Source organism: Platichthys flesus, chromosome 8, assembly GCF_949316205.1.
Source record: "Platichthys flesus chromosome 8, fPlaFle2.1, whole genome shotgun sequence".
Lineage (NCBI taxonomy): Eukaryota > Metazoa > Chordata > Actinopteri > Pleuronectiformes > Pleuronectidae > Platichthys > Platichthys flesus.
Window position 1 is genome coordinate 2,984,621 of NC_084952.1, and position 9,411 is coordinate 2,994,031.

Here is a 9,411-nt window from a genome sequence, read left to right on the forward strand (position 1 = left end):
GATAAGTTACGAGTCATTTGGAGGAACTACCCATTCCATAAACAATTGCAGATGAGACCTTTCCAATGATTATTCATGCTGATTTACTCCACGAGGGTAATTTTTTGCTTTCTCACAGAACCGAAAATATTCCCCCGTTGTCCTCTGGGAAAAGAGGAGGAGCTACTGGTTGAAGTTGAATGAGGTTGAACGCCAGAGAACCCAGTGCAGTGAGAAGTGTGGTTCCACAAGATCATCCAGAGGTGCACACAGTCTTCTCTAGGAACAACATCTGGATTAGCTACAGCTAGCTGCTAGCTCTGATTTTGAAGTTGTTGTTTTACGGTGAACAAACTACCTAAAGGTACCGACTAGTGTTGAGAGTTTGAGAATTAAATTAAATGTTTTAAGTCAAACACCAGCCACTCTTGATTTTCTCACTTTTAATTGACTGAGCGATCTTCTTCCCGACCTCATGGGTCCCGTCCGCACGATTATTCACCGTGCAACAAAGCGACATAAAACATTCATAAACAATCCCCCGGCTGAACTCGGCGTCGTCACCGGGGAGGGCCGCCGTGGCTCATAATGCATATTGATGCATCGGGGGTTCTTTGTCTTTGAACTCTTCCAGCGAACCTGATGGAGAATACTAATACGCTTCATTAACATATTTGGTTAAAGGGGAGAACTCATAAAACATAGCGCCACACAGCGCCGCTAGCGCTCGAAAGCTGAGAAGATTTAGTGTTTCAAAGTGCTGCTCTGTTAAAGAGCAGGTAGTCGCTCTCTTCTCAAAGCACGGCCTTCGCCCCCCCCCCCCCCCCCCCAAAAGCAACTGATGGCCATGAGCTCATTATCTCCTCATCCCATCATTTATCAAAACAACCTCTTGGCCACTTTGTGTGCAATAGTGTGACTTCACTAAGTGGACATGTGCAGAATCCAAAGTGGAGAAGACGAGCCGTCTGGTTTGTAATAGAGGAGCAAGAGATCAGGGTCTGTGGGTGTGATGAAGATGAAGATGATGAAGAAGAAAATCCGACCACAGCGGTTAGCTCCTCCGCTCACACCTGGTAATGAAATGCTTCCTAATGTGTTACCGCTCTCACTTCTCCGCTCTACATGCAAATAAACACGTACGTCACGTCTGTTCACAAAGGCCATGACGTTATTACAACCCAGTCTGAGTTTACAGACAGTGTGTGTGTGTGTGTGTGTGTGTGTGTGTGTGTGTGTGTGTTTGTGTGGATGCCTCAGAGAGAGAGATAAAGAGAGAGAGAGAAAGACAGCAAGCAAGTGGAGTCAGGAGGGATTGAATGAATGTGCAGAGTAAAAACTAATGTGAAACAAGTTGTCAGTTCTTGAGCTGACCTGTGATCAGCGTGTATGTCTCCATGTCAAAAGGAAAATCTTTATTTCCACCGTGGACGTTATGGTTTCCACAAAAGACGGTGAAAGGATGGTACCTGTTAGAGTCTTGGCATGGATACAGCCAAAGTGGCAGATCCAAGAATATCTTATTTTTAAGGACCCAAGGACACAAACAATATTAATAAACTGAATAAAACAGGTGAGCAGAGATCTGTAGAATTGCAACAGATTCCCCTGTCCAGGTTCTGCGTACTGAGGCCAGTTTTACAGTTTCAGATAGAAAAGCTGTGACCAGCGTCAAGCAAACAGCCTCTTCCAACCAGCACGGGGCTTCAGGCCTGTTTAGCTCGGACACTGGTAAAAGCCTGAGCAGTGTCTGATGGAGCAGAAGGTTCAGGACCCTGGTGAACACACACTGCAGCCGTGAGTGGACAAACCCCTCTGCTCCTTCCAGAGGACCCGGCTAACTCGGGCCGACAGCAACACCACAGCCGACACACGAGCTGAAGAGCGGCCATTGCGCTTCAGGCGGAAACAAATAGATAAAAACTCCAACCCCCGCAGCTCTCTCTCTCTCTCTCTCTCTCTCTCTCTCTCTCTCTCTCTCTCTCTCTCTCTCTCTCTCTCTGTCTCTCTCTGTCTCTCTTTCTCTCTCTCTCTCTCTCTCTCTCTCTCTCCCAGTTGGAGGAGGAGCAGCTCGTGGGGACGTTAGCAAGTGTCAAGATGGAGAGCTGATCTGAGGACAGCGGCAAATGGAGTGAGAGGGAAGTGATTCAGGCCGACAGGCCATGATGTGCCTGGAAAAGTGTCACTTTCTGTGCAAGTGATATAAAGACTGATGTCACAGTCGCTCACGTCAATTTCTGTGGTCGAGGATTACGCCGGAAATATGAGGCAGGGAATGAATGAGCTGAGTAAATGTGTCAGGCTGCAGCGAGTTTCTGATCTGGGATCTGAAGCCATAAATATGATGTGTTTGAACCGTGAGGAACCAGTTTGAACATCATCCACTGGACCAGTTCACTTATACAATGTTCTGAAACACAGCAGCAGACGGTGGAGGCTTCGTCTTCCTCCCTGGATCTGCATTGAGGTAAATTAAAAACAGACTCCAGGATCGAGCTCAGATCATTTCCTGAATCATGGAGCCGTCGTTAACGATGAGATTCTCTGGGAAATCGAAAGATATTTCCAGTTCAATTAGTCTGAAATAAGAGCGACTCATTAATAATATCTTAGCAGGTAGAGGGGAAAAAACTAATTTATATTCGTAGTGACGTAGTTTGGAGGCCAAAGTACTTGTTAGACGGTGTTTATGAGTATTAAGAGATTATTAACAGTTCTTAGCATTATTACCTTTACTAGGTTGAGGATAAATGATGAGTGGGCCTTTTCCTATAAGGTGCACATGCTCTGGAACAAATGATCCTCTATCAAATATGCTTTCACAAACCCTGGCTCCAAAGGACGGCACCAAAACAAGATGGTGGGATTTTGGCTTCATTCTTTTATCTTTATTTATGGTCTTTACTGTATTTTTGACATTTTCTATACATATTCTGTTGTGTGCTAAAATTTAAACATCAAACTACTGGAGTTTGATTTCCTTTCTTTTCACAAATCACACAACAAATCTATAATACATTAATCAACAGCCTAATAGTATAAATATAAATCCTCTGTTCCTCCCATGATCTCCGACATTGATATTAATGTAAACAGCTTCTGTAGTTTAGTCATCAGTTTATCAATTGTAGCATTTGGTGATTGGTATCATTACTTATGCATCTTTAAGGATATTTGGATTTATATTCTAGATATATTGTACACTGTCTCTGTGGGGACACGTTGCACAGGAGGTTTGCATCAGGATCCCTGTACCTCCCGGGTATCTGCTCCTCAGTGAGTTTGCACATAAGAAAATGAAACGTGATTTATCAAACATTCACAAGCGCATGTGTTGCAGGATTTGTATTTTAACGCACTGGGCTTTGCTCCAGTCCCTTTCAGAAGTCTCCGTGTTGCTGAGTCGTAATCAGCTCACATCAAACACTGGGCTTTATTCACGATTCCACTGCCCTTGAAAATTATATTATAGAAATCCCTTTGCCGGACTGGAATGACTTATTCCCCCGAAGCCTTTGAACCTCCACCGCGCCGCGCACACCAGCAGGCGAGTGGCGGTTTCCCACTCGGACGCAGTGACAGGCCGCGTGGTGCAAAGTGACAGGTCGACACCTCGCCTCCTGTGGAGAGGTCACCAGGAGGCGGTGACACCCCTCGTCTCTTCGGGCGCCACAGGATGCTGGTTGCCGACAGACGTGTGAATCAATGGAGCTTGACAAACGACGCCGGTGTCAGGGCCGGGGGGGAAGACAGGCCGGCTCGATGAGAACGTCGGTGTGATGGTTATTTCATTTAACTGGGACACCGTCCACCAGGTATAAAAATACAGCTTCTAATTACACATATTGGATCCATTACAACTCTCTCCTACAGGCTTTGGCTTTATTAAAGGGACGTGGATTTAAAGGTCCCGTAGCTCCGCGGATGAAATTGCTGCCGTTAAATTCACAGGGTCAGATTCTGATCTGAGCCGGTTTTATTTGGCAAAACCACTTAAAAGTTATTGCTCAGCTTCCTGTGACCGTCATTCAGACTACCCACAATGCATTTCGGCGGCCAAGTAAGATCCATTTACTCAGGCTGAAGCAAAGGTGGAAACATTACACAGATTTATTTAGATTCATTCAAAAAGGCACATATTTATATATGTATTTTTAAAATAAGAGTTTCAGTTGTTGCAGAAATGGATAATAAAGTGACGTCGCACTTTCATGGCTGATTAATTGCGTAATTAGTATTTCTCAATATAAAATAAACTATTGAATTATCCCCAGAAATCTATGTGATCTTTAGATCTTGAGAACCTCTCATCATTTTGATTAAAAGTTATCATTTTTCTAATTCTGTCCAGTTTGCTGCTGTTATACACTTTAAAGATGATTTAATAACAATAATGATAGTTTTACTTATATAGCACCTTTGAAAATAGTAAAACAACGTGAAAGTATTAATATCAATGATGCTGTCCATCTTTATAAGCAGTCTAATGTGAAATTAATAAATAAACAAATATAACAACGTTTACATGATTGTATCCTCAACATCCAGAGTAACGCAGGAACAGGCCGTGTTTCAACTTTTCTCTCAGTAGCAGCAGAGGTTTGTCAGAGATAAATAAATAAAGGGGCAAAGTTACAAGAAAAAGCCAAAACTTTATACAACAAGAAAACCCACACGACAACACACGGGTGGAAAAACCCACCGATGAATAATCACTGTTATTGTGTTGGAAGCTTCTATGAAACAAACACATGATGATTTTCATATTGTGTTACAGGACCTGAGGGTCTGGAAACACTGATTCACATCAGTGCAGCTCCTGATGTGGTGGCGCTGGTTGTAGGTTTGCTTCTGGTGTTGAAGGTATCATTTGTCCAAACTGCACCAAATTCAACCCTGCACCCCCCAGCCCCCAGCCCCGGGAACCTGAACCACACTTGAGGCCGATAAGACGAATGGTGCTTGAAAGAAACTAATCAGGAATCAGGTTTTCATTCTCTGCCACACTGGTTTTAAATGGTAACACTGCATGTTTGGTTCTGGCCTTCCCACGACTGCAGATATTCTTCTAACAGATATTTTACTCTCTGTTTGTAAAGTCAATCTCCGCCCACACGACTGTGGTTTTACAAAATGTCTCCGTCCAGATGTGAGCGCAAAAATGATCTTAAAACAAGCCCTCCCACCAGCAGGGGGCGATAAAGTGGTTTGGTGCATTGCATGTTATATTTAGCTGTAAACAAACTTATTCAGCAAAGCAGTGCTAACCAAGTATAGAGAAATGAAAAGTATAGCTGCCATTGTTGTTGTTGTTTCTGGCTCAATAAACAAAGTGTGTGAAGTGAACTACAATTTCATATTTCCCGAATCTTCCGTTTCTCATTTGTACACAAATACACAGAATGAAAATTCTGGACTTTGAGCCTCTGGTCCAAATGCAAACAATGTTTTAAATCATTCAAACAAAGATTGTTCAGTGTGAACAGCATCTCAAATGATCATAAGCAACATGATTTATTAGCTGAACAGGTCACAAGTGGATTTGAATACTTCGCTGCACTCTTGCGGCACCGGTTTGATTCCTGGGGGAGAAATCAACCACCTCAACTTCCTTCCGTCGATAACACATTTAGTCAGAGGAGAAAATGGCGGAGGGAAAATGACGAAGTTCCACCGTGCCGCCGACACCACGTCACGTTACGTAGCCTTGAACCGACGGTGTGGTGTCATTACGCAGGATCAGGGACTTGAGCTTGTTTTACAGCCGAGCGGGAGACGCCCCTGCAGTGGTTGTGAACTCCTCTCCACGCGCAGCTCTCCAGCGGCTGGGCCGTGAAGAAGACTGGAGATTAATGTACGAGACACGGACATGAATCTGTTTCTAATCACGCTCTGTATTCCTGCCATAATAAGGATGGAAAATATTCAGTGAGCTCACTCTCTCAGGAGGAATGTGATGTTGAGATTGTTTTTTTATCTTTTATGAGCCTGAACCTCTATCATCTCCTCCAAGGACGTCTTTAACCCCTGTTCCTTTGTTTGTTTGTTTGTTTGTTTGTTTGTGAGCAGGATTACACAAGAACAACTGTAGAGTCCCACTCAGCTTGTTGGAAGGATGTGGAATGAGTCAGTGGAGGAGCCGTAAAAATGTTTTGACAGAAATTTGGTGCGGCTTGATAGAATTTAAGGGGAATGTCGATGGAAGCATGAGGCTCTACTGAGAGTCATTCAGGTTTGCCTGCGTTTGTTTGTGTGTTAGCAGGATTTCTAGAGATTGTGTGGAGAGGCATGACCCAAGGAAACCCCCATAGAATTTGGGATTCGTGAAAAAAAAAATCTTTAAGAGACTGATTGCAGATCTAGCAGATTAAAATGAGGTTCTATAAAACAGAACAGATTTCCAGAAAACTTGGTGAAAGGATGAAACATCAAGGAAAAGAGACACTGCACTTAAATGTTGTTTTTTCAGGTGACTCTCATAACGCCACCTAGTGTTCAGACCTGCCTTGGACCTTGGGAAACCAGTGCCTTAATGGTGTGGATCTAGTCAACTGGGTTTCATACGTTGTTGGGCCTTGGAGTCGGGATGTGATTGACGTTCTCCTGCAGGAACAGGTTGATTAATGGAGTGATTGACTGATCACCCGGCCGACCGGTTACTTCCTCTCTGCCACGACTCCTCTCGCTTGTCAGGCACTAAATCGACTCCAAGGCCGGGGTCCTGCAGCCGGCACCGCTCGCTGGCTGCTGACTCCTTCCAGCCGTATGCGGTCTGCTTAGTGAAATGCTGATCGTGTGTGCTGGTTAATAATGATGCACTGCAATGGAATGATTCCAGTGGGCAATTTTGTACTTGAATTGCTACTGAGGGGAAGAAAAAGTGGTGATTGTAGGAAAAAAGGCTGGAGAGCTGCAGCGGAACGTGCAGTTATACAATCCCTGTTATGAAACACAAACTGTGACTTACTGTGTGATCCAGCTTGTATTTTAAAACCAGTCTAAATTATAGGGACACTCACGACACCGGCAAGAATATGAATACAAAATAAAATACAAGATCATCAGCAGATTGTTGCTGTGCCATTATATATCAGCCTCTGGGATTTGTAGCAACTCTGATTAGAAAAACTAACACCCGGTCTTGTTATGCATCTTTTAATAATTCCGTTATACAACAAGCCTCTTCCATATTTCTTAGTTTTTCCTAAATGTATTTATGTATTTTTCTTCCCATTATAATACCAAAACCCTGACACCAGGAGAGTCTGTCAATCAGACGTCTGCTGGCCCTGCCACTCAACCTCAGGGTCACTGCATCGGACTGGAAACATATTAAAACTGCTCATAAAAACATAACGTCTGTCTTTCATTCCTTAAAAACAAGGAATGAATTCATAAAGTGGCCGAACGCTGTAGTTTCTATAACATTAGTCAAACAGGAGTTAATCATAAACACTTGGACCTACATCAGTGAAGGGAACTAACTCAAATCACAAAGACTATTTGTGAAACATGTAATTAACGTCTTCTGTTAGTTTGGTCCAAGTCCCATCTACGAACATGGATGAGGTGGGGTGTAGGATTTATTCTGCAGCCAGCCACCAGGGGGTGATCAACATTACGTCATCTTTATAAACATTCCATGGAAATGAAAGTGCGGCTCACTGGAAAGTTTCAATGAAAATATAACCAAGTTAATCCCGTCTCTTAGTTTTTTATATGAATGGATTTATTAATCCTATTAAAGTTCTGGGAATCTAAGGATAAAATGTGTTGACAGATATTAAAGCCACGAGGTGAGTTATTGATTTAATAAATAGAATTCACTTGAATTGAGTCTCAAGTATCACATTTGTTCGTTTTAGTATATTACTGAATATTAAGTATTTTATAATGGGATTGTAGTTCAAGTATGGTGACCACTGTATTTTATATATTACTATGAAACTTATGAAACCACTTTATTAAAAGTATTTCTCTCGAGCGTCCCTCACAATCTGCAGTATTACTTCATACTAAACATGAATCACGGTAAATCGATTTAAGTTCGATTTTCTCTGTTAAAGTTGTCAAGTGAGGTTTGATTCGAGGTGATTGTTTAACACACACACACACACACACACACACACACACACACACACACACACACCTCTGTGCAGTAAAACGCTCGGCTTCCTCCTCCGACTGCAAATATAATAAAACAGAAGATAAACGAGAGCAGAGGACGGAGCTGAGTGAGATTCTTTGTTCTTGGCTCCAGATGAACGAGGTGAATCATCACATTCTCCTGGTGCCAGATTGTGAAACATACGAATATAAAGAGGGCGACTCATAAAAATACATTAAACTACGTTATTAGGTTGAACTGTGGGTTTTACTAAGAGGTGGGCGGGATCATCTCGTATTAAATAAATCTCTCTGCTTCTGCTTCCACATTTAATTCATTCATTTAGGTCGGTTGTAGCTTCATTTTGAATTTATTCATCACTGTATAAATGTATAAATACAGTTGCCCTGAGATAAACCTCAATTAGAGGCTATTTTTTATATTTATAAAATATTCTCCGTCCATGTCCACAGTCCAGCAGCATTGAGGTTATTAATGATGAGAGGTTTTAACTTTCCTTTTGTTATTTTGTCCTTTAAACGATATATATGAAATGTGATATTAATCCACATGTGATCGTTCTGGAGATTTCTCTTCATCAGTCGTTTCCTTGCACTTACACCATCTTCTCTGTAGGGGGAGCAGCTTGTGACATCCGGTTTGATATGAAACCGGACGGAGCCTTCTCTCTGTACTCTGCGTTCTTTTTGTTCGATTCTGTGCATGTCCTCGGCCACTTTTGCGTTTTCCCAGTGTGCTGCCCTCCGGTGGCTGTATTGCTGAACAACCAGTTCAACGTAAGGACGGACATCCGCATGTTGGCAGCGACTGTCTCATTATTTGAAACTGACAAATGAGCGTGAAGACACTCGAGGACAGAATCACCGTCCGAACTTTAATTCACCGGAGACGGAAACAAAGTGAATTAACTAAACTCAGAGTCTGAAGCTTTTCCACGTTGATCAGTGCCGACAGGTCTCAAGCAGGTAGACGTCACGGCCTTGAGTTAACGAAGCTCGTCCTGTCTGCCATCGCCGTCTTCAGGGGGCCATGTTGAAAAGACTGATTGTAATGAGGCACTGGATAAAGAGCGAGTGGCGCCTCCTGGAGAGAAGCTCGGCAGCAGCACCGTGAGTCAGCCGGATTCTCCTCCTCCTCCTCTGTCGCTGTAAAGGAATCAAACTGAAGTGAGATGATGGAAGCCGGGGTCAGGCAGGGCGCCCACATCCCCCCCTAGCACAGGAAGTCAGCTGCAGGCCCGAGCAGTGCTCTCCTGCCATCTGCTGGTCGGAAGGTGACACTGCAGCTCAGTGGAGGGACTTCTG